Here is a 23,897-nt window from a genome sequence, read left to right as displayed (position 1 = left end):
AGCTTTGTCTGAAGACACATTTTAAGCTGTTTAATGATTGACACTCATTCGCTCTGTCAGATGCTCCTGGTGAACTGGCACTTTTTGGGCAACTGGCTTCACGCAGGATTAGAACACTAATTTGGAAATACTCTTAGTTTTTACTTGTGGGAGTGATCAGAACTACAGAATAAAGATTTTTACACCTTGGTTTTCATTGTACAATTTCTAGCAATTTTGACTTGTTTAATAGGTGACTCACCATCAGCAAGCAAGCTTCACTTTTGCTAACTTGAGACTGGCTGAGACTGCCACTTTATTCTATAGACATGTTATTAACTGTTTAGAAAATGATTTTACTAGGAATTTAACATGTCTAATATACTTCTGCACTTGATCTAAAATAGAAAAGATAACATTACAATTATTAGGCATATATTTAGTACAGGATAAAAGTACAGCACTTAATATTAACTAATGTATTACTTAATGCATAAGGATTTAGAGTTGCTATTATTAGTTTTGAGTTTCAGGTTTGTAATACTTTACATGTTATCTTTCTATGAAAGCAGGCCATAATGCTAATTGTGTTTAAGTTTTACTTACAGTCTCTTGGTATCATGGCTCCACTTAGCATGTTTTTCAACGCAGTGAGCAAGTTGCAGCATCTTTTTAGTATTCTAGAGATTTTTTAGTATTTTACTAGCCTGGTGCATAGTGCTCTCTGGCACCATGGAACAGTGCCAGTCTGGAGGCGATATCTATTGTACACTTGTACCGAGTCATTATTGGCTGCAGGAGCTTGAAACTGCAATATAGTTTTTATCGACTTCAGGAGCAGAACCAGAGACTGATATAGCACATATTTTTAATTGAGGGGTCAGTGACTAGCCTAGCCAATAACTCACATGGAGAGGCCACCTGTAATGTATACAAGGCCTGGTTCGAATGCACAAGAGTTTGATAATGTTAAAGTTTATTTTTTGCTTTATATATATTTTAAACAACTTAACGCAATACATATATCAAATGACTATTTACTTATACAATTTTACTATGAAGATAACAGTAGGTGCTTTACTTTAGTAATAGAGGAAAAATATTATTTTTCATTGTTAGAATGAAAACAATTTTTCTAATAGAATCAAGACAACTTTTTATTACCATTTACTTAAATGTGTATTTTGCAGTGGCCTTTAGACAGGTTTATTATCATGAAGTTATTTCTGCTACTAATACCAATCTAAGTTTCTTTAGTTAACAATGACTTCTACAACTAGAACTATTTAAACATTTTCAGTTTGGAAGATGTTTTACAAACTCTTTATAATTGACTATAACCACATTGACTAGCTACTTCATGTTTAAATAAACTTACTAAATTACAATTACCAATGAAAGAAATTTACTCTTTATTTAAGAGAGCATATCTACAATTTTTTTTTCAGCTTAATTTCACTCACTAAAGATTTTGTACATATGTTAATTTAGTTTATAAATTAACTATGGGAGATTACACTCAAGTTAAATAAAATTGAAACCATAATAGTTTATGCAAGGAATGTTCTCTTTTTTTCCTTACAGGAAGCTAAAAACTTCTTTTCTTTAAGTTATGAAAATTATTAATTTAAAAGCATAACTGACTACTAGGTTTCAAAACACATTACACAATTACTTAATTTTTTAAAATCATAACTCAGGAAAGATCTCTCTATAGTTTTTATGGACTTTCTTTTACTTACTGAAATTTGTTAATAGAGCTACTAATTACTTTATTTTGTTGGAAATAAATCTTCTGGAAGAAAATAAGGCTCACTAGATTGTGGAGAAGAAAATACTTTATTCTCAATTTTGCAAGAAGGGGCGCAGAGCCAGATATGGCTGGTGCCCCGAACAAAGAAAAATGACACAATTTATACTCCTAAGCTTAGCATGCAAGCTCTTCTTGTTTTTCTATAGATTGGATACTTCAGAAGTTACAGCTTATCTGAGATTTAACTTTCTCACGCAAAAGTTTGATTTAACTGCTTCTTCTATCACATTCTAACTATTTTAGTTTTTACTTGCTCCCCCCTTTTGTCAAATAAGGAATAGAATTTAGTGCTGAAATGGCACCGACTTAGTTAGCTCTTTCTTGGGCATCTTTTCACTGCCCATAGGACTGGCTTAAACTGGTCTCCTCCACTGCTGTCCAACCCGGGAGTGGGAGACTGAGGCAGCAGGCCGCCGGGTTACATCAACATTTTTCTTTTGTGAAAATTAACTTAATCTTTGTTTTGTTTTGTTTTGTTTTTTTTTTTTCTAATTTATGGCTGACAAAGGTTTAAACTGGGAAATTACCAGGCAAACTGATTCTTAATTCCCTAGCCTAGTAGATAGGTTTAATCTGCCACACCTAGTCTTGCTTTAAAAGCTCTTGTAAAGAGGAGGCCTTTTCTCAATTGTTTTTATAATCAGATTTCTATGACTTTTTTATCTTGCTTAGTTCAATTTGGGCTTTAAGAATATTTATAATATAACTGCATATTTAATTTTTAACAATTTGAGCAAATAGGCAGACATGAATAGTTTGACACAACAACATGACTTTAGTTACTTTAAACTTTTCAAAGACTTTTGAAACTCTTCTTAATTTGCACTATGACTATGCGCAGTTTACCACAAGAATTTTTTTTCTTACTTAATGGATTGTAATAACTAAAATGTTCTCAATGCTTTAGCACCATTTTGTTTTAGAACTTTATATTTATACCTTTAAGACAAAGTTTACTTTCACAGAACACATTCTCTTACTTAAGGTTACTACAATACTTTCTAAGAACTTGAGCAGAATGCAAACGTATTTTGGCTTTGACACCCTAAGGAGGGAACTTTACTGCATTTATTCTGATTTTGCTTTTCACTTCCTTCACTTCCCCCCCTTCCAGGCAGTCGGGTGCACAACAAACAGGAATGCGGCTTATGAATAGAAGGGTGGACTCACTGGAAAGGGGCAAGCCGCTCCCCCCTTTCCAGCTTTCAGCTAAAATGGGCAGACAGAACCTACTCAAATTTGGCAACTCTCCTAGGAACCCAGCCGCCCTGACTGGGACATTCTCAACAGACTTGGGTGCTTGGCGCGGACACAGATGGCCTCCAAGCCGGGGCAAAGGGCCAGACAAGAGACAAGACACTAGAACATGCACAAACATCTAGACTCCTCAGCTTTTGCCCTAGAATCATTTCACCCCCTTGCCAATGGCAAGGGAGGGCTCTAGCTCAGCTGTAATTCTACTTCATGTAAGGACACAACTCTAACACTAACATTGAGCTGACACAGACAGAAGCACAAAGGTCACTAATCTGACTCACAAGTTTATATATTTATTTTCACTACGGCTGCCCCCACAGCCATCACAAACTTCAGAACACTTAACATTTGGTATAAAGCAAATTCATTCACAAATTAGCACTATAACAAAAGATTTCAGCTAGACTTTTCTACTGTTTAAACTTTACACCCAGACTAAGCTCCACCAGAAAAGCCGATCCATTTTCCTGTAACCAAGTTTTGTTTTCCTTAATCTAGACCAATTTCTAGGATATTAGGACTCGAACTTATAAATACCCTTCTTATTAAAATCGAGACTCTACTCCTTTAGTGGATATAAGACCAGTACCAGATTCTAACATGCAGTTAGACAAACTTAAAACACCAGGGCTTTTCCCCGGTTTTCCTCCTTTTCCCAAGCCTAGAGAGAACGGCTTCCCCCCAGCCTTCTGGGGCTACTAGGGTTCTCTCGGGAGGTGATCAGCCTCCCCTTCCTAGCAATTAAAGCTAGGGCCTTCCAGACTCTGCTCACCCGGGGAGTCTTACTTTCTTCTCTGTTCGGAGCTCTTTTTCGTTCCCAGAATCTTTCTCTTTAGACTTTCTATTGCCCCTTGATTTTGTCGGGAAGATTCTGGTGGAGCCCACATCTTTTCTGGATTAAATTTAATCCAGGGGCGCCCAGATTTGGGGTTCACCCGAGTCCTCCCGGCTTCCTCGGGGATTTGGAAGGGGCAGCAAAATGCTACCGTCTCTGGCCTTCATTTTTGTCCCTTCGCAGTCGCCATTAATGTTGTGGAATTTAAGAGAAGTTCAATTATTTGAGAATAGAGAGGCCAGGACTCAGGAATGATTTTGAGAAGGAAAAATGGTTTATTGACGGCCGGCCGGACTCGGGAGCTTTCTGTTTGAATCCCGAGCCCCGAACAAGATTTTCAAACGTCTTTTATACAGAGAGGAAAGGCCAAATGGTCTCTTTGTTTCAGTTCTCAATAGGCTTCAATTAGCATATATCTCTTTCACATCTTAGGTAAGCTTTTAGCAAGGACTCTAGACATTTTAGATAAGCCTTGGTTTTTGCATTTTCCTTAAATACTTAAAGTTTATAGCTCTTGCTTTGTTAAACATTTCTTGGGACTGGAGCCTGCTGTCACCGTCCCTAAGGGCAGGACTGCAGCCTCTTACCGTTCCACACCCACAAGTCAAACAACTTAGTTATTTCTGAAGAGACAAAGAGCCTTCCACTCATAGCCCACATCAATGCAACAAGCTAGGAAATTTCTCACCTCTTTTTATATTTGGGAGAGTTTGAAAACTATTAGTGTTAGTTATTCTGTATATTTTTAGTAAAATTGACCAAGAAAGCCATCTGATCCTGGACTCTTCTGGGTGGAGAAATTTTTGATGATTGTTTCATCTCTTGTTAGAGCTCTGATCTTATTTTCTATTTATTCTTCAGTCCGTTTTGGTACTTTGTATGCTTGTAGGAAGTTGTCTGTTTTACCTAAGTTATCTAGTTTGTTGTACTATTGTTCATGGTATTCTTTTTTTATTTATTTATTTATTATTTAATTCCCCTCCCCTCCCCTGGTTGTCTGTTTTCTGTGTCTTTTTTTGCTGCGTCTTGTTTCTTTGTCCGCTTCTGTTGTCGTCAGCGGCACGGGAGTGTGGGCGGCGCCATTCCTCGGCAGGCTGCTCCCTCCTTCGCGCTGGGCGGCTCTCCTTATGGGTGCACTCCTTGCGCGTGGGGCTCCCCTACGCGGGGGACACCCCTGTGTAGCACGGCACTCCTTGCGCGCATCAGCACTGCGCATGGGCCAGCTCCACACGGGTCAAGGAGGCCCGGGGCTTGAACCGCGGACCTCCCATGTGGTAGACGGATGCCCTAACCACTGGGCCAAAGTCCGTTTCCCCTGTTCATGGTATTCTTTTACTGACCTTTTATTCCTCTAAAGTCTGTAGCTTGAGTATAGTTCATAATTTTTACTTAGTTGTGAATTTTCCAGGGTCCCTTTCTTTGGCAGGAAGTCCGAGCTTGGCGTGCACGCCCAGGGGGCCTCAGCTCGGCTGGGCTCGGCTTGGCAAGTCTTTGCTCTGCTCAGCTCGGCTCAGTTGGGTTCGGCTCAGTTGGGTTCTGCTCAGCTCGGCTGGCCTCAGCTTGGCGAGTCTCGGCTTGGCTCGGCTCGGCTCGGATGGGCCAGGCTCTTCGCGTTGGGCTGGGCTGGGCTGGGCTCTGATGGGCTCTGCCCTATTGGTCTTGGACCTATTGGTATCGTCTCCACTGGGCTCGTCTCCACTGGACTTGGCTGGGCTGGATTAGGCAGGACTCAGCTCGGCTGCACTCGGTAGGGTTCCGCTCAGCTGGGCTCAGATTCACTGAGCTGGATCTGGCGCGGCTGGGCTTGGCTCAGCTCGACTTGGCCTGGTTGGGCTGGGCTGGGCTGGCCATGTCTCGTTTGGACTCAGCCGGGCTCCTGTGTGCTCGGCTCAGTTGGGCTCGTCTGGCTCGATTGACCTGGTCTTGGCTCGGTGGGACTGGGCTCACCTGGGCTGGGCTCAGCTGGGCTCAGTGGACTGGGCTTGGCTTGGCTCGGCTGGTGGGCTTATGCTTGGCTGGACTTGGCAGAACTCAGTTCGGCTGCACTGGGGCTCGTTTGGACTCGGTTGGGCTCAGGTGTGCTGGGCTCGATTGGGTTCGTCTGGCTCGATTGAGCTGGTCTCTGCTCGGCGGGGCTGGGCTCGGCTGCGATCAGTGGGCTGAACTCGTCTGTGCTAGATTCCACCAGGCTCGCCTCGGCTGGATCGGTTGGGCTGGGCTGGGCTGGGCTCAGTAGGATTCAGCTCAGACGGTTCGGCTAGGCTCGGATGGCCTCGGCTTGGCGAGTCTGGGTTCGGCTGTGTTCGGCTTGGGTGGGCCAGGCTCCTCGGGCTGGGCTGGCCTCGGCTCTGCTCGGTTGGGCTGGGGTAGGCTCTACTGGGCTGGGCTCTGCCCTATTGGTCTCGGCCCTACTAGTATCAACTCGACTGGGCTCAGCTGGACTCAGCTGGACTCAGCTGGATTCGGCAGGACCCTGCTCGGCTGTGCTTGCCTCGGATCAGCTCAGCTGGGCTTGCTTCGGGCTCCCCCGCACCCGGCCCCAGGCGCAGTGGGCGGGGCCCTGGAGCCCGCACGCACGAGCCTGGTCCCACAGCCTGGCTGTGGGTCCCGGGCTCCAGCTAGGCCCCAGGCGTCTCCCAGTGCCCCGACCATGGGGGCTGCGACCGCGACGGGATGGCTCCCATGGACCTTCCCCTCTCGCCCACAGCACCCCTCCCCCGTTAACCTCATGCAGGTTTTGAAGGATAAACCAAGTTGATGCTTAGAGAGGGCTTTGAACTAAGCTTGGCAAACTGTTGATTTCATTTTATTACTATATTGTCTTCAGGTCAAGAAGTTCTAAGTCCTGGATGTGAAAGTTCTTGTCCCCAGTATGAGAAATAGGAAGATTCAGTATTCGATACAATAGAAAAGTCCATATAAAAATTGATCAGTGATGTATTACTTTAAATAGTGATAAAATTTTATGAAACACAGATAATGGCACAATCCTGGAAAGACTGAGGAGAATTGCTGAAAATATTTAAATTTTATAAAGAGTGACAAACTTTTGCAAGCTAATTATTACCAGAAAGAAAAATCCTAATAAGAGCAATTAAAAGCAATAGCCTAACAAGATAAATTAAGGAATTGCTAATAGTTAATTGATAAATTTCAATCTTCAAAAATCTCAATGTCATTAAAATATTTAGAAGCTAATTCTCAAAAGAATAGATGCCATCCTTTAAGGTAGGTGCTCCATGAAGTGTTTTCATGATTTAGATTTAAAGCATGAAAGTAATTTTGATAAAATGTAAAAAGGAATACTCAAAATTAATGTAATGGCCCATGAAGGAGCATGGAAACAAAAAATAGAATATAGGCACTTCTCTAGAGAAAATGCCCTCTTGATGAGAACTCCCTGCGATTGGTGTTTGTTAAGTTCTTTTATGAGGGCTATTTGACCTGAGAAAAGAAACCTCTCAGTATTCACAGATTTGGACTTTGTGGTCAGCCTTTCCCTCTCACTGTCCAGTCCTCAGCAGTCTTTGCTCAGTGATCTCTGAAATGGTTTGGCTCAGTAAGCCTGGATGGCTGTGAGTGCATTGGCTTTGACACTGACTCTTTAAGCCAAATTTGCAGGCAAGTAACTGCCCAGCATTGCCTGGTTTAACATGGACTCATTTTTTTCCAGCACTGACTGCTTTATGACTTCTTCAGCACAGAGCACCCAAAGGGCCTGGGAAGAGAGGCCCTCCTCACCAGTCCCCCAAGGAGGTCCACGGCTCATGTCAGGCTGTTGGACAGCAGTTCCCCACACACAGCTTTGTTTTGGAGAGGCAGGATGTCCAGTGGGGAGCGGGCCTTGCCTCTGAGGAGGAAGCAGGTACCACACAACCTCTGTGCAGTTCCCACCATGAGAAGCAGCTGGGGCTTCTGTTCCCTTTTTGGGTCACAAGGTGTGCTCAGGCTGTTCCATTACACCTACACCCTCCCAGGGCTCTAGAATGGAGACATGAAACCTCTGCACACCAAGGTGAGGAGGGGAGGCAAGGCTGAGAAATGACCCCCGAGGATGTTGCTGACTTGCTGGCAAAGCTAGATACTAAAACAGCTGTTTAATCTCTTCTTCCCTGGAATTCATTACCAGTTCATTCACCATATAATAATGACCTTGCTAATTATGGGAAAGAAAAGTCTTAAGTCAGTGAGTTTTCAGCCAAAGTGGTGCTGATGCAAAATACCAGAAATTGGTTGGTTTCTATACAGGGTATTTATTTGGGGTAGAAGCTTACAGATACTAGGCCATAAAGCCTAAGGTACATCCCTCACCAGTCTATTTTCACATGTTGGAGCAAGACGGCTGCTGACAGCTGTGAAGATTCAGGCTTCCTGGGTTCCTCCCTTCCAGGGTCTTGCTTCTTCCTGGGCTCAGGGTTCCTCTCTTCCTGGGGCTTGCTTCTTTTTCCTCTGTGAGCTTACTTCCCAGGGCTCCAGCTTAAGGCTTCAGCATCAAACTCCAACATCAACACTCCAACTTCAGAAACCCTCAACTCTGTCCTTTGCCATGCCTTTTATCTGTGAGTCCCCACCCACTAGGTGGTGGGGACTCAGTGCCCTAATGACATGGCCGAATAAAATCTCTAATCATAACTTAATCATGCCCTTGTTCAGACCAGACTACAAACACAATCCAATATCTATTTTTGGAATTCATAACCATATCAAACTACTACAGTCAGTATGTGGCTGTTTAAGGTTATTTATAAATCCCCAAAAGGGAAAGATTATGTTTGTAAACTAATCTATTCCTCTGGGTGTGATACCTTTTGATTTTCTTCAATTCAGCTGAGATGTCTTTTGATTAAATTATTGGTTAAGATTAGGGTTTTTTAACAAATCAATTTTATTGATAATAATAAAGCATAAATCCATTCAAAGTTTATTATCAGTGGTAGTCAGGGTAATCACATAGTTGTCCATTTATCACTTCAATCATTAAAGAGCATTTTCATTACTCCAATAATAACCCAAAAAGTAAACAAACAAAAAAACACCTCCCAATCTCTATGCTTCCCTAAACACACATAGCTGCTATTCTGTTTATGTCTCTCTAATTATTTGTATTTATATTGTGTTAGTTTAAAATATGTAATATCCCCCATTTTCATATTTCACATAAGGTTTCACTATGTTATACAGTCCCATGTTACATTTTTTAGCTTTCCTTCTAGTAATATACATGACCTTGGACTTATCCTTTCAACCAGTGTGATACCTATATAATAGCTCTGCTACTTACAAACCCTATGATGTGCTTTCACAATTTCTATTCACTTCTAAAGATTTACAACCTTTATACCAATTCTGCATAGTTTAACCCTTAACTTTTATTTCCTCTACCCTCTTTCTATTTTCTGGTGACCTATATTCTAATTGTTAACTCCAAGACTTTACAAAATTTATCCAGTTCTTTTGTGTATGTCTTTTCATTTTTTTTTTTTTTTTTACTTTTTAAAAGATACTTAGACTATATAAATGTTACAGAGAATATATAGGGGATTCTCATATGCCCTTGCTCCCCACACCTCCCACATTTTCCCACATTAGCAACATCTTTGATTAGTGTGGTACATTCATTGCACTGAAAACACATTTTGGAGTGTTGCCACTCATTATGGTTTATAGTTTGAATTGCAGTTTACACTTTCTCACACTCAATTCTGTAACTTATGGCAGTATATATATTGACCTGTGTCTGTTGTTGTAATGTCATTCAGGCTGATTCCCAAGTCTTGAAGATGCCCTCATATTACACCTCTTCCTCTCCCTACCCTCAGAACCTCCAGTGGCCACTGCCTGCACATCAATATTTCCTCTGTTGCTAGAATTATAAAAGGTCTAGAGTAGAACACTAGTCAGTGTGTTGTAGTCCATAGTACATTCCCCAATCCTGAGGATTCTGGGATGGTGATGCCCACTCCACCTTTATTTGAGGTGGGTGCTTCAATCCCATACAGCCAAGTGCATGGAATTCTTTTGCTAGCAGTTGTAGGCACTCTTGATTCCTTGGTATGTTGGTTTTCCTTCATCTCCTCCTTGTTACTTGTCCTGGGTCAGTCCAATGAACTGGAGAGGAGGTGTCATGACTCCTTTAAGATTCAGGACTAGGCTGACATAAGGACAGCCCAGAGATTTATGTCTCTTAGAGGTATACCTACCAACTTCAGCACTAATTATAAGTTCAAACAGGACAGAGGAGCCATGTGTAGGGAAACCACAAGGGAGGCTGACTGTCACACTGAGGAGCATAAATCCCAAAGTAGGGCCCACTGGCAAGGGACCAAACTCCTGAGCTATCTGCCCTGACTATAGTGTCTGGATATCTCCAGAGCCCTCAGGAGCCCCACTATTTGGGATAGTATCTACTTTGGCAGTCTATGTGATCATGCTGAGATGTGCATAAAGTTACCTCTGGAATTCCCTCCCAATTCAGTTTGAAGTCTCTTAACATGTAAACTCATTTGTCTCCACCTTTTCCCCCATTTGGTCAAGGGCTTTTTTTTTTCTTTTTTTTCCCAGTTGCCTTGTTTGTTGGTACTTGGTAGCAATCCCTTGGTGCCAGGGAGTCTCATCCCTGGGAGTCATTTACTTTGGGGGAATTTATTGCATTTATATGCTGAGTTTTGGCTTAGAAGAGGCCTCATTTGAGTAACAAGGAGGCTTCCAGTAGGTAACTCTTGGGCATCCTGCAATATTATGCCAAGTTTCAATTTCAAGAGCAAAGGTTCACAATCATAGTCATCAGTATCAATGGCCCATCAATGGACCATTCTCCTCCACTAGTCATTGCCCCTGTATTTGGGGCTCCAGGAGAGAATGTGGCAGAGATCCCCAGGATGGGCATTTGATATTCTTTGGTTGCTGTGTGAATCTCCAGCCCCATGAAAATTTGAACACATTTATATACCTTATATTTATGCCCAGTGAACCTCCTCCCATGTATCCCCATCACTGGCACCCTGCCCCACTGATCCTCCCCTGCCACACTTGTAACCCTTCTGTGATCCAAAACTTCTCCAAAATGAACCCAATAAAGTAGCCAAATACAATTAATAAGAAAATGAAATAATAATGATAGTTTTAAACATAATAAAATTCAGAAAATGTTTTAAAATTAAAAACAATAAATTTTGGGATTTAAAAAATGAAAAATATTTAAGAAAAAATTTTTGACATATTTTGCCTTTCATCACTGTAAGATCTGTTGTCCTATATGTACACTGACATTTTCTTCCATTTGTTCCCATGGTGTCTTACTTTTTTTCATTTTGTCTTCAAAGAAGTTTTAGGTCACAGTAAAGTCACACAAAAATACAGGGAGGATCCCATTTACCCAACGTCCTTCCCATTTTCCCCCTTCCCATATAAATAACCTTTTTATATGTGGATGATACATTTCTTACAACTGATGTACATAGCTACTAACCATGGTCAATAGTTTACATTATGGTTTACATTTTTGAGTGTACACTTTTATAAATTTTGATGAAGTTTAACATAGCCTGTATCCATCATTGCAAGATCATTTAGAAAACTTATATTGCCCCCAAAATATCACCTGTTTCATCTATTCTATTCCTGCCTCCCCTCCCCTGTGGCACACAGCAACCAGCAGGCTTTACTCCTTGAAGGACAAAATTCATAATTGTTTCCAGCAACACTGAGGGCTTGACAGACTCTCTGTCCTTCCCTATTAGATATTGCCCATGCTCTTGAGAGACTCCTGTCCCTCTATTTGAGAACATAATGGGCCTCCCCATGATGGGAGTCCAATTCCTTCCTGCTCTTTATGTGAGTTTCCACCCACTGATACAAAACACTAAGGCAAAATGATCACTCATACACTCCCTAGAAGCCTGCCCCAGGTGCACCCTGGCCCAAATGCCTCCCCATTGAAGACCCTAAACCAGTAACCCTTCCTTGCCATATTGCCAGAAGAGCTTTCCCAACATGGCAGTTTCAACTAGGTACTCACAGATCCCCAGTGTTCACCTGCTCCCTCCCCCAACACTCTCCCCAGTTCCATGGGCCATTCAACACACCCACCCCACCCTACCCCCTGTCAAACCTGCACTGTCCAATCCATTAGTATCACTCCACACCTGTCATATCCATTCACTGCACAAGTACACATTTCCATCTTATAGGTTTTACCCTTATGGGCTTTGGCTAACAAGCTTCTTCTCCCTTTCTATTTCTGGTAAACCTATCTTACAAACTCTAGCTCTGTGAGTCACTCAATTTATTTAATTCTTATCAGTGAAGTCCTTCAATACCTGGCTTGCTTCTATCAACATAGGCAGCCTAACCAATGGGAGAAAATATTTGGTAACCATATATCTGAAAGGAATCTAATATCAAGCATATGTAAAGAAATCCTACACCTTGAAAATAAAAAGACAAACAACCCATTTAATAAATGGGCAAATGATTTGTATAGACACTTCTCCAAAGAAGAAACACAAATGGCTAAAAAGCATGTAAAAGGATGCTCAATATCACTAGCTATTAGGAAAATGTAAATCAAAACTGCAATGAGATATCATCTTACACCCATTAGACTGGAAGCTATTAAAAAACAGGAGACTACCAGTGGTAGAGTAGGTGGGGAAGAATGGGAAACCTGGGGCACTGCTGGCAGGAATGTAGAATGGTGCAGTGATTGTGGAGGACAGTTTGGCATTTGCTTGAAAAACTAACTATAGATCTGGCATATGATCCAGCAATTCCACAGTGGGTATACACTCAGAAGAATTGAAAGTAAGGACACTAACAGATAAATGCACACCAATGTACATAGCAGCATTGCTCACTATCACCAAAAGCTGGAATCAACCCAAATACCCATCAACAGATGAATGGATAAACAAATCCTTGAATATGCATACAATGGAATATCACTCATTTGTAAAAAGGAATACAGTACTAACACATGGGATAACATAGATGAATCTTGAGGACCTTATATTTAGTTCTTAAAAGCACAGTCCTACGCTATTTGTCCTTTTGTGTCTGGCTTGCTTCACTCAAAGTAATGTCTTATACACAGAGAACAGACAGCGGGGGGGAGGGGAGAGAAATAAATAAATAAATCTTAAAAAAAGGTAATGTCTTATAGGTTCATCCATGTTGTCATATGCTTCATGACTTCCTTTTTTCTTACTGCTGTAAAATATTCCATCATGTATATATACCACAGTTTGTCCATTCATCAGTTGATTGACACTTAGATTGTTTCCAGCTTTTGGCAATCATGAATAAAGCCACTAAAAACATCAGCAGGTGGATGTCTCTGTGTGACTGCTCTCAGTTCTTCTGGGTACATAGCTAGTAATGGTATTGCCAGGTCACAAGGCAAGTCTATGTTCAACTTCCTTAGGAACTGACAGGCAGTCCCCCACAGTTGTAGTACCATTCTACATTCCACCAACAGTGAATGAGGTTCCTGTCTCTCCACATCCTATCCAACACTTAGAGATTTCTGACTTTTTAATAGTACCCATTCTAATAGGTGTGAAATGATATCTCATTGTAGTTTTTTTTAACAAATCAATTTTATTGATACATATTATTAAAGCATAAATCAATCCAAAGTATTCATCAGTGGCACTTGGTAGAAACACATAGTTGTGCATTCATCACTTCAGTCATTTTTAGAGCAGTTTCATTATTCTAATAATAATAGTAATAATAGTAAAAAGAAAACAAAAAAAATCTCAGCATCTCTCAATCTCTCTATGCTTCCCCTGCTGTATGTAGCACCTATTCTTTTTCATTTTTTCTAGGTTATTTTTATTTATATTTTGTAAAAACAGTTTTATTTATGCAGTATCACCCATATTTGTGTTTTACCTGAGGTTTTACTATCTTACACAGCCCCAGATTACAGTTTTTAGCTTTTCTTCTTGTAATGTACATGACCTTGGACTTACCCTTTTCAACCACTGTCAAAGCCATATAATAGTTCTGCTAGTTACAGACACTATGATGTGCTCTCACTGTTTCTATTTATTTCCTAAGATCTACAAAGAACCTTTTTACCAATTCTGCAGAGATTAACCCTCAGCTTTCCATTCTCTACCTTCATTCTATTTTCTTGTGACCTGTTTTCCAATTATTAACTCCTTCAGTTTACACAATATATTTAATTCATATTAGCATAATCATACAGTATTTTTCCTTTTATGGCTGGCATGCTTTACTCAAAATAATATCCTCCATGTTCATCCATGTTGTCATATGCTTCACAACTTCATTTCTTCTTACAGCTGCATAACATTCCTTCATGTGCACATGCCACAATTGTTTATCCATTCATCAGTTGATGGACACATGGGTTGTTTCCTACTTCTGGCATTCATGAATAATCCCAATGTGAACATTGGTGTGCAGATGTCTGTGTCTCTGCCCTCAGTTCTTCTGGGTATACAGCTAGCAATGATGTTGTCAGGTCACATGGCCTGACCTTAGGAATCGCCAAACAATCCTCTGCAGTGGCTGTACCATTCTACATTCACACCAACAGTGGAAAAGCATCACTGTCTCTCCACATCTTCTCCAAAGTTTACAGTTTTTTGACTTTTTATGATGGCCAATCTAATAAGTGTGAAATGATACCTCATTTAAGTTTTAATTTGCATTTCCCTAATTGCTAGTGATGTTGAACATTTATTCATGTGTTTCTTTGCCATTTGTATTTCTTCTTCAGACGGTGACATTTTCAAGTCACTTGCCCATTTTTTAATTGTTTAGTTTTTTTTTTGTAGCACATATTGAATAACAGTGGTGACAGTAGGCCTCCTAGTCTTGTTCTAGATCTCAGTGGGGAAGCTTTGTCCTTCCCATTGAATTCAATGGTAGCTGCAGGTTTTTCATATATACACAGTACCATATTGAGAAAGTTTCCTTCTTCCTATCTTTGGGGTGCTTTTATCAAGAAAAGGTACTGTACTTTATGAAATACCTTTTCTGCATCAATCAAGATCATGTGATTTTTCTTCTTCAACTTATCAATATGGCTTATTATACCAATTGATTTTATTCTGTTGAACCACCCTCCATACCTGGGATAAAACCCACTTGATTGAGGGTCATAATTCTTTGGATGTACTTTTTGGGCTCTGTTTGCAAGTATTTTGTTGAGGATTTTTACATTTCTATTCATTAGAGAAATTGGTCTGGAATTTAAAAAAATTTTAAGTATCTTTATCTAGTTTTGCTATTAGGGTGATGTGGATTTCATGGAATGAGTCTGGTAGTATTCTTCCCTTCTCAAGTGTTTGGGAAGAGCTTGAGCAAGATTGGTATTAGATCATCTTTGAATGATTGGTAGATTTCACCTGTGAAAGTATCTGGTCCCGGGCTTTTCATCCTTTGGAGGATTTTGATGACTTTAGTCTCTTACAGTATGTTGTGCTTTTCTACTTCTTCCAGGGTCAGTGTAGGTGGTTTGTGTGTTTCTAGGAAATTATGCATCTCCTCAACATTGTCTGGTTTTTTCATATACAGTTGTTCTTAGTATCCTCTTATGATCTCTCTTATTTCTGCAGGATTAGTAGTAATGTCCCCTCTCTCATTTCTGATTATATTTATTTGTGTCTTCTCTCATTTCTTTGTCAGTCTAGCTAAGGATTTGTTGATTTTGTTGATCTTCTAAAAAAACCAACTTTTGGTTTTGTTATTTCTCTGTATTGTTTTTTTGTTCTCGATTTCATTTATTACTGCTCTGATCTTTACTATTTTTTCCTTTGGTTTGGTTTGGCCTAAGTTTGCTGTTCTTTTTTGATTTCCTTCAGATATGCAGGTAGAACTTCAATTTTAGATCTTTTTTCTTTTTTAATCTAACACTGCTTTTGCAGTGTCCCATAACTTTTGATATGTTGTATTCTTATTTCATTCATCTCAAGATATTTGCTGAATACTTTTCCAATTTCTTCTTTGACCAACTTATTATTTAAAAATGTGTTGTTTAATCTCCATATAATTATGAATTTCCCTTTTTTGATCCATTATTGATTTCCAGCTTCACTCTGTTATTATCAGAGAAAGTGTTTTGCATAATTTCAAACTTTGTAAATTAATTTAGACTTGTCCTGTGATCCAACAAATGATCTCTCTTGGAGAAGGATCAATGAGTTCTTGCAAAGTAAAGTACATTGTGTGCTGTTTGGGGATGCAGTGCTCCATAGATGCTTGTTAGGTCTAGTTCATTTGTCATATTATTCTTGTTCTCTTTCTTTATCCTGTGTCCTGATGTTCTATTCAATACTGAGTGGGGTGTATTGAAGTCTCCAACTATTATTATAGAGGAACCTATTCCTCCCTGCAGTTTTACCAGTGTGTTCCTCATGTATTTTTGGTCACTCAGGTTGGGTGCATAAATATTTATTATAGATATTTCTTCTGGGTGAATTGCCTCTTTTAAAATATATATTGGCCTTCTTCATCCTTTTTTTATCAGTTTTGACTTGAAATCTGTTTGTCCAATACTAATATCACTACTACAGTCTCTTTTGGTTACTATTTGCATGAAGTATCTTTTTCCAACTTATTACATTTATCCTGGTTGTGACCTTACATCTGAAGTTGGTCTTTTGTAGAAAACATATCATTGGCTCATACTTTTTATTCATTCTATCAGTCTAAGTCTTTGGATTGGGGAGTTTAAGCCATTAACATTTAATGTTATTATTATAAAGGCATTACTTCATCTATTTTGTCCTTCATTTCTCTCATCATATCATTCTATTGTCTATCTTTTTACCCTTTAATTTACCCTTCTTAATAATCTTCATTTCTTTACTCTTCTCCAAATCTCACCCTTGTTTTTTCCTTGCAGGCTGCAGCACTCCCTCTAGTATCTCTTATAATTCTGGTCTTTTGGTAATATATTTCATCAATTTTAATTTTTCTGTGAAAACATTGAACTCACCCTCATTTTTGAAGTACAGTTTTGCCAGATATAGAATTCTTCTCTCCTCCATGGTTTCTGATGAGGGTGCAGCAGTTAATCTTATAAGTATCCTTTGTATGTGTTGCTTTGCTTTTCTCTTGATGCTTTCAGAATCCTGTCTCTCTGATATTTGTCATTCTGAATAGTGGGTCTCAGCATATGTCTCTTTGAATTTAATCTGTTTGGGGTGCATTGTCTTTCTTGGATATTGATATTTATGTCTTTTATAAGGGTAGGGAAGTTTTCAATCATTATTTCCTCAAATATTCTTTCTCTCCCATTTCTAGTCTCTTCTCCTTCTGGAGCACTGATAGTGTGTATAAACATTTGCCATTTTCATTCAATTTGCAGAGTCCTGGATTCATTTTTTCCATTCTATTCTCTTTCTGTTTTCCTGACTTTTCCAATTCAGAAATTGTGATTTTCAAATCCCTAATTCTGTCTTAGAGCAATTAAAATCTGCTTATATGTATCACTTATGTATTTTTAATCTCATCCATCATTTCCTTCATTCCCATAAGGTCTGTTACTTTCCTTGCAGGCTTTCAAATTGTTCTTTATACTCACACAGTATCTTGTTAATATCCTTTATTTCTTTAGTCATATTTTCTTTAAATTCTTTGAATTGATTTTGGAGAGTTGTGTGATTATCAGGTCATTTGGTTTATTTCTTTGGGCCATCTCTTCCTGTTTCCTAGTATGGCTTGTGATTATTTGCTGATGTCTAGCCATCTGAATATGTTGGTGAATTTACTCTGATGGCCAAATTCTCTCTTCCTTTTTTTCCCCCACAGTTCTTCTCTGGTATTTGTTTCAGCTTATTCTAAGTTCTTAAAATTACCCCATACTTACCTAGCAGGAGAGATACAAAGAACATGAAGCTGGTTTTTCCCAGGGTGAGGCCTATCCATTGCATTCTGGATATGTGATTTCTCTGAGTATGGGAAAATCTCCTGCCTAATTTGTGATAGTGGGAAACTCCATTTGTGTTCTACCATTTTTTAAAAATCACCCAGCTTAGGTTGTCAAAATCAGACCAGGAACTCACCAATGGGGTATAGATTTTCTCCCATAGGTTAGGATACATAGGATACAGAGAGAACCTTTTTTTCCATACAATTTTCAGATGTGTCAGCAGATGGTGCTCAAGAGCACACATTTCCATGGAGGTGTTTCAGTCTTGGCTTTCCTGTGTTTTGGTCATCCAGAGTTGAGATTCTTATTGGGATCTGCTGGCCACATTCACTGATGAAAAGTCTCCCCACCTCCCCCGCCCTTTTGCCTTGAAATAGCTGAAAGGGAGGAAGAAATCTGTTCCCATCTCAGTCAGTTGCAGTGAGCCAGGGGTTTTACCCCAGCTTAATATATTTGGGGTTGGGAGGGGACCCAGCCCAGACACTGCAGGGATTTGGTAACTGGCATTTGTTGTTTTGGGATCTTCCTCTCTCTTTTCCTTACCGTCCTGGGACTTGTGTAGCACTGTACTGGTTTGCTGACCCCAAAGCCATTCCCTCAGATAGCTTTTGGCTCTTTCTCCATTGTTTTTGTGAGAAAATTGAGTCTTGCCTGCCTAATCTAATACATTTTCCCACATTTCCCTCTCATTGTAGTTTTTATTTGAATTTCCCTAATCACTACTGATGTTGAGCAATATTTCATGAGTTTTTTTTCCATTTCTATTTCCTCTTTGGACAATTGTCTTTTCAAGTCTTTTGCCCATTTTAAAAATCCAATAGTTAATCTTTTTATTGTTTAGCTATATTACCTCTATATATCATGGATATTAAATCCTTATTTGATATGTGGTTGCCAAATATTTTCTCCCATTGACTTGCCAGCCTTTTTACCCTTTTCACAAAGTCCTTTGAGGTACAAAAGTGTTTAATTTTGAGAGATCCCATTTATCTGTATTTTCCTTCATTGCTTGTGCTTTATTTGTAATGTTTAAGGAAACACCATCCTTCACAAGGAAATCTTGAAGATATTTCTCTACAACATCTTCTAGGATTCTTATGGTTATTGGTTTTATATTTAGGCCCTTGATACATTTTGAGTTAATTTTCATATAAGTTGTGAGATAGGGGTCATCTTTCTTTTGGATATGTCTATCATTTTCCCATTACCATTTGTTGAATAGAATGTTCTGGTCCACCTGGGAGGACTTGACAGCCTTGTCAAAAAATCACTTGACTATAGCTGTGAGGGTCTATTTCTGAGATTTTTATTCAGTTCCATTTGTCAATCTGCCTGTCTTTATGCTGACAGTGACTTCTTTATATCTCTTGAAGTACTACCTCATGGATGTCTCCTTTCTTAAATATCACAAAATGCCTGAAGGAAAGGATCTATAATTCAGCCAATACTATTCTTGAGCTGCTCTTTTTGTCAAAACTGGTATAAAAGATGATACCTTATATTTTTTAATGTAACATTTTTTGCAATCTATGTATCCTTTTTAAAAAAGGACAATTTAATAAAGAAAAAGAATTTTGAAATTAAAAAAAGATGACATTGACATACATGATTTCTACTCCACATGAGTCAATGACTGGCAGAGTAGATGTCAGTAAAAATATGTTATAGTGAATGAGTAGATCATACTTTGATGTTAGAAAAATAAATTTTTGTGATCCCAGTATAGGCACCAGTGTTGGATTTGAATATTTAAGAAAATCTTTCAAATTATTAACACCTAAACCAGGAATTGAGTGACATTCGTGCTAGATTTTTTCTTTTTTAACTTTTATTCTTTGAGCTCCATACACTCCATCCATAATGTACAATCCATGGCTCTCAGTGTAATCACATCGTTTTGCATTCATCACCACAATGAATTTAGAATATTTTCTTACTCCAAAAAGAAAACTACCATATTCTTTATTCCCACTATTAATGCTCTTTAGCATTGTTAATGTACATTTGTTACAGTTGTTGAATATATTACAGTATTACTGTTTACTATGTAAGAATTTTCATTATTAGTATTTTCCCATATAACACCCTATTATTAGCACCTTGTACAAGTAGCATACATTTATTATACTTCATGAAAGAGCACTTATATTTGTATTATTAACTACATTCATCATCCACAACAGGATTCATCATGTTATATAGTACCAATTTCATTCTCTAGTTTCCTTCTAATGACATATACAACCATAAACTTCCCCTTTCTGCCACAATCACTGCCATATATGAACACTGTTAACTGCACTCAAATAATTTGCTACCATCACATGTATCCATTTTAAAACTTTTACAGTTAACCTTATTAAAATGTCTGCACACATTAAGCATCAGTTCCCTATTATCTATCCTCATTGTATCTCCTGGTAACTTGTGCTCTAGATCTTAGCTCCATGAGTTTACTTATTAGTTTATATTAGTGAGGCCATAGGAGATTTGTCCTTTTGCATCTGACTTATTTCATTCAACATGATGTCCCCAAGATTCATCCATGTTTTTGCATACACTGGGGCTTCATTGTTTCACCTGTGTCCCTCCCAGCCCTCTGGAATCCACCCACTTCATGATCCATGCAGTTTCTGCTCTTTTATATACACTTGCCCTAAATCATTTTGGTCATTACACTTGGGATTTCAAGAATTAACACTCCCTCAAGCCTGGCTTTTAGATATTTTACCTGTATATTTGCATATCATTCATGCAAATTAAAATCTATTTCATGAAGGAGTTAATAAGTTTAAGAATGTATTCATTTGGAGAGATCAATGTCACCCATTCTCCAAGTCTAGCCCTGAAAATACCATTCATTAGAAATTAGCAGGAATACATAGATTATAATGTTCTGCCAAGAGACAATCCTTGTAGGGTAAATGCTCAGAAAATATAGGATGGATGAGTGTAAGGTTATATCTGGTTGCCCATCTGATCTTTTAAGAAAATGCTTACTGAAATCCAGTCCTGAATTTATCAATATTGCTGCAACATCCTTCAATTTATATATAAATATACATAAGCATAAAAGCATTAATCATTTATAAACTATACATTTGGCCCTTAAACTTCTTTAATAATTAAGTGTATTCAAAGAACAAAAATGGTAATGTGTCCATAACAAAGTAAGCGCTCACTTTTACCTTAAGTCTAGAAAAAGGAAAGATTTACATAACTTTCCTTATTTTATTGCCACAATAATCCTGTAGATTATTTTTTTCAAACAATTTCACAAAGGTTATGATTAGTTCAGCAAACTTTAATAACATAACCAAATTACATGCCTAGAAGATTACACAGCTGGAATTTGAATGCTGCTTAGCCTGTGTGCCAACCTTAAATTCCGGGTACATTATTCACCACACCCAGGCTTTACATGGACTGTCCCATCTCACATCACTCATCAGAGGTCACACCCTGTGGTCACAATCACCTCCCTTTTGGCTTGTTCACAGGAATCTCCTCATGCCTTCATGCCTCTTGCCAAACATCAGCCTCTGACCTCTGTCTTGAATGTCTAGTTTAATCCAGTTACACATTTCAACATTACAAGTCCAACATTTAATTTCTTATGTCCCTCATACTAACTGCTACCTCTAGTGATCAAGACCTAAATACCTGCATTTCTCCATGATTGCCTCTGACACCTCATGAGATTAGGATATTATTCCTGGTATAAACCCACAGTCACTACTCCTAGTGACTATCAAATATATCTGGCACCTCTAGTGTCTTGATAATTAAATTATTGCTCTGGTCTCTATAAATACAAGAAATCTCCTCCATAGCTTTTGATCACACTTATTCTAACAGGACACCTCACTTTTAATGTATAGAATATCCTCTTAATAAATAGATGGATCATCAATTTTCAAATTTCCCTTCCATAGCATAACATCTTCAAATATTCCTTGCAACCATTCACATTGGCTACACCTTCTCTTCTATTAAATTGAGAAGTCTTGTTACCTCTGCCTGAGACCAATGTCTCTGCTGAACTCTTCCTCTCCTGATTTTTTTGCTAACTATAGAATTGATTTTAAATTGAATCTCCTAATCCAGAAACTGCTCCCTCTCTTCACATTCCATCTCACCATTTAAGCTCATTCCATCTCTTCCATTGTTAAACAAAAACTTCCTCCCAACCTATTTCTCCCCAAGTTCCTGATCTCCTGTCCTTGCCTTCACAATCAAACTCTCAGTGCAGTTACTAATTCCTCACCCCTCCCACCCTTTGACTAACAGAGACCAACAATGATTCCTCAAAGGAGAGCTGGCTAACATCAACATGGATCTCTCCATAAATAAATCCTTACTTGGAACCACGGAAGAATTGAACCATGACCTGGTTTTGGAACTTCTTTTTCCTTGCTCTCTCTGAAATGCTATTCTTCTAACTGTTTTCAAACTACATTGGTCACTGCAAAGAACAAATCAAACAACAGTTTGACTAAATCCTAGTACCCTCTCATCTCCTTTTTTATAAACTATCCTTACATCTTCCCAAATTTATTTATTTACTTTTCATTTCTTCCATTGCTCTTCCTAAGATGAAAGTGACAAAACAGTTATCTGGAATCCTTTTCTGAGCTGTCATTGCTACTTGGTTAATTACATGGACTTAATATGGAATAGTTCTCAGAGCATAAGCTCTCCCCTAAAATATAAATACTACACCTCCTTTACTCTTGGTTAAGTTCTCCACCAGGCATAGAGATTGATACTTTGCAAGCTCTCTCAAACCTACAAAAGACAACTAAACAGTGCTATTCTGTCTAAACTAATCACTTTTTCACATTAATTTCCACCCCAGTCCACAAACACTGCCTCCCCATGCTCATTTTCTTTCAGTCTTAATTGAAATGAGAATTCCTCAGATATCCTTTCAATGAACTCCCCCAATGATAGCCCTTACATTTGCTCCCCCTAGACTTAATTAAAACTCTAATGTTCCTGTCTGTCTGTAGGTGTTGTGTATAGTCTGCCTCCCTTACTGATCTGATCACAGAAAAATCAAACCTCAATGCTAAGATGAGGCAAGATTCCCTGTGACTATTACCTATGCATTTTATTTTATTTTACTTATTATTATATTTAATTTCTCTCCCCTTCTCTCCACCCCATTTGTCTGTTCTCTGTGTTCATTCACTGCATGTTCTTTTCTCCACTTCTGTTGTTGTCCATGACACAGAAATCTGTGTCTATTTTTTTTTGCATCATCTTGTTGTGTCAGCTCTCCATGTGTGGTGCCATTCCTGGGCAGGCTGCACTTTCTTTCGTGTGGAGGGGCTCTCCTTACAGGGTGCACTCCTTGTGCATGGGGCTCCCGTACGAGGGGGGCACCCCTGCCTGACACAGCACTCCTTGGGTGCATCAGCACTGCATGTGGGCCAGCTCCACATGGGTCAAGGATGCCCAGAGTTTGAACCATGGACCTCCCATGTGGTACACGGACTCCCTATCCACTGCGCCAAGTCCGCTTCTCTACCTATGCATTTAAATGAGGAGCAATATGCTCACTGCTACCTCGCCTGTCCTCAGAAGACCTACCCAAGGTGCCTGTAGTTGGATTAAACAGTTTTATTTTGATAAGAACTCATCTAAAAAATAAAAGAAACCCTGGTGAAAATTACCCTAGTATTCAAAAGAACCAAAATAGGTTGGATAAATCAAAGATTTCAAGTCTTCATTATTGATATTGTCACTATACTTGAGATCCCAGCTTCTTTTGTTAGAATAAAACAGTTTCAATACTGAATTCTCCTTCTGTGCATGTGACAATCTCTTCAGTCATAGAATCCAAAGAATGCATCCTGATTAACTTGGATGCCAGTCAAGATAAATCTTATCAATACTTTTATCTCTTTTATGTTTTTAAATCATGTCATTTTTATTGCTCCATATTAATAAAGCATACACTTTATCCAAAATATACTAGCAATGACATTTGGTAAAATCACCTAGTTATGTATTTATCACTTCAGTCATTATTAGAGCATTTTCATTTTCATTATTTCAATAATAATAATAATAAACAGACAAAAAAAGTCTTCACTTCT

At 38.9% G+C, this 23,897-nt stretch overlaps 1 pseudogene; it reads left to right on the top strand.

The window, feature by feature from the left end:
• Positions 1 to 17,722: 17,722 nt before the first annotated feature.
• On the top strand, positions 17,723 to 17,877 carry LOC139438467 (U1 spliceosomal RNA; annotated as a pseudogene).
• Positions 17,878 to 23,897: the final 6,020 nt, after the last annotated feature.

This window comes from Dasypus novemcinctus (assembly GCF_030445035.2).
Source record: "Dasypus novemcinctus isolate mDasNov1 chromosome 8 unlocalized genomic scaffold, mDasNov1.1.hap2 SUPER_8_unloc_1, whole genome shotgun sequence".
NCBI classification, from domain to species: domain Eukaryota; kingdom Metazoa; phylum Chordata; class Mammalia; order Cingulata; family Dasypodidae; genus Dasypus; species Dasypus novemcinctus.
This window is presented reverse-complemented; position numbering and strand designations above follow the sequence as displayed.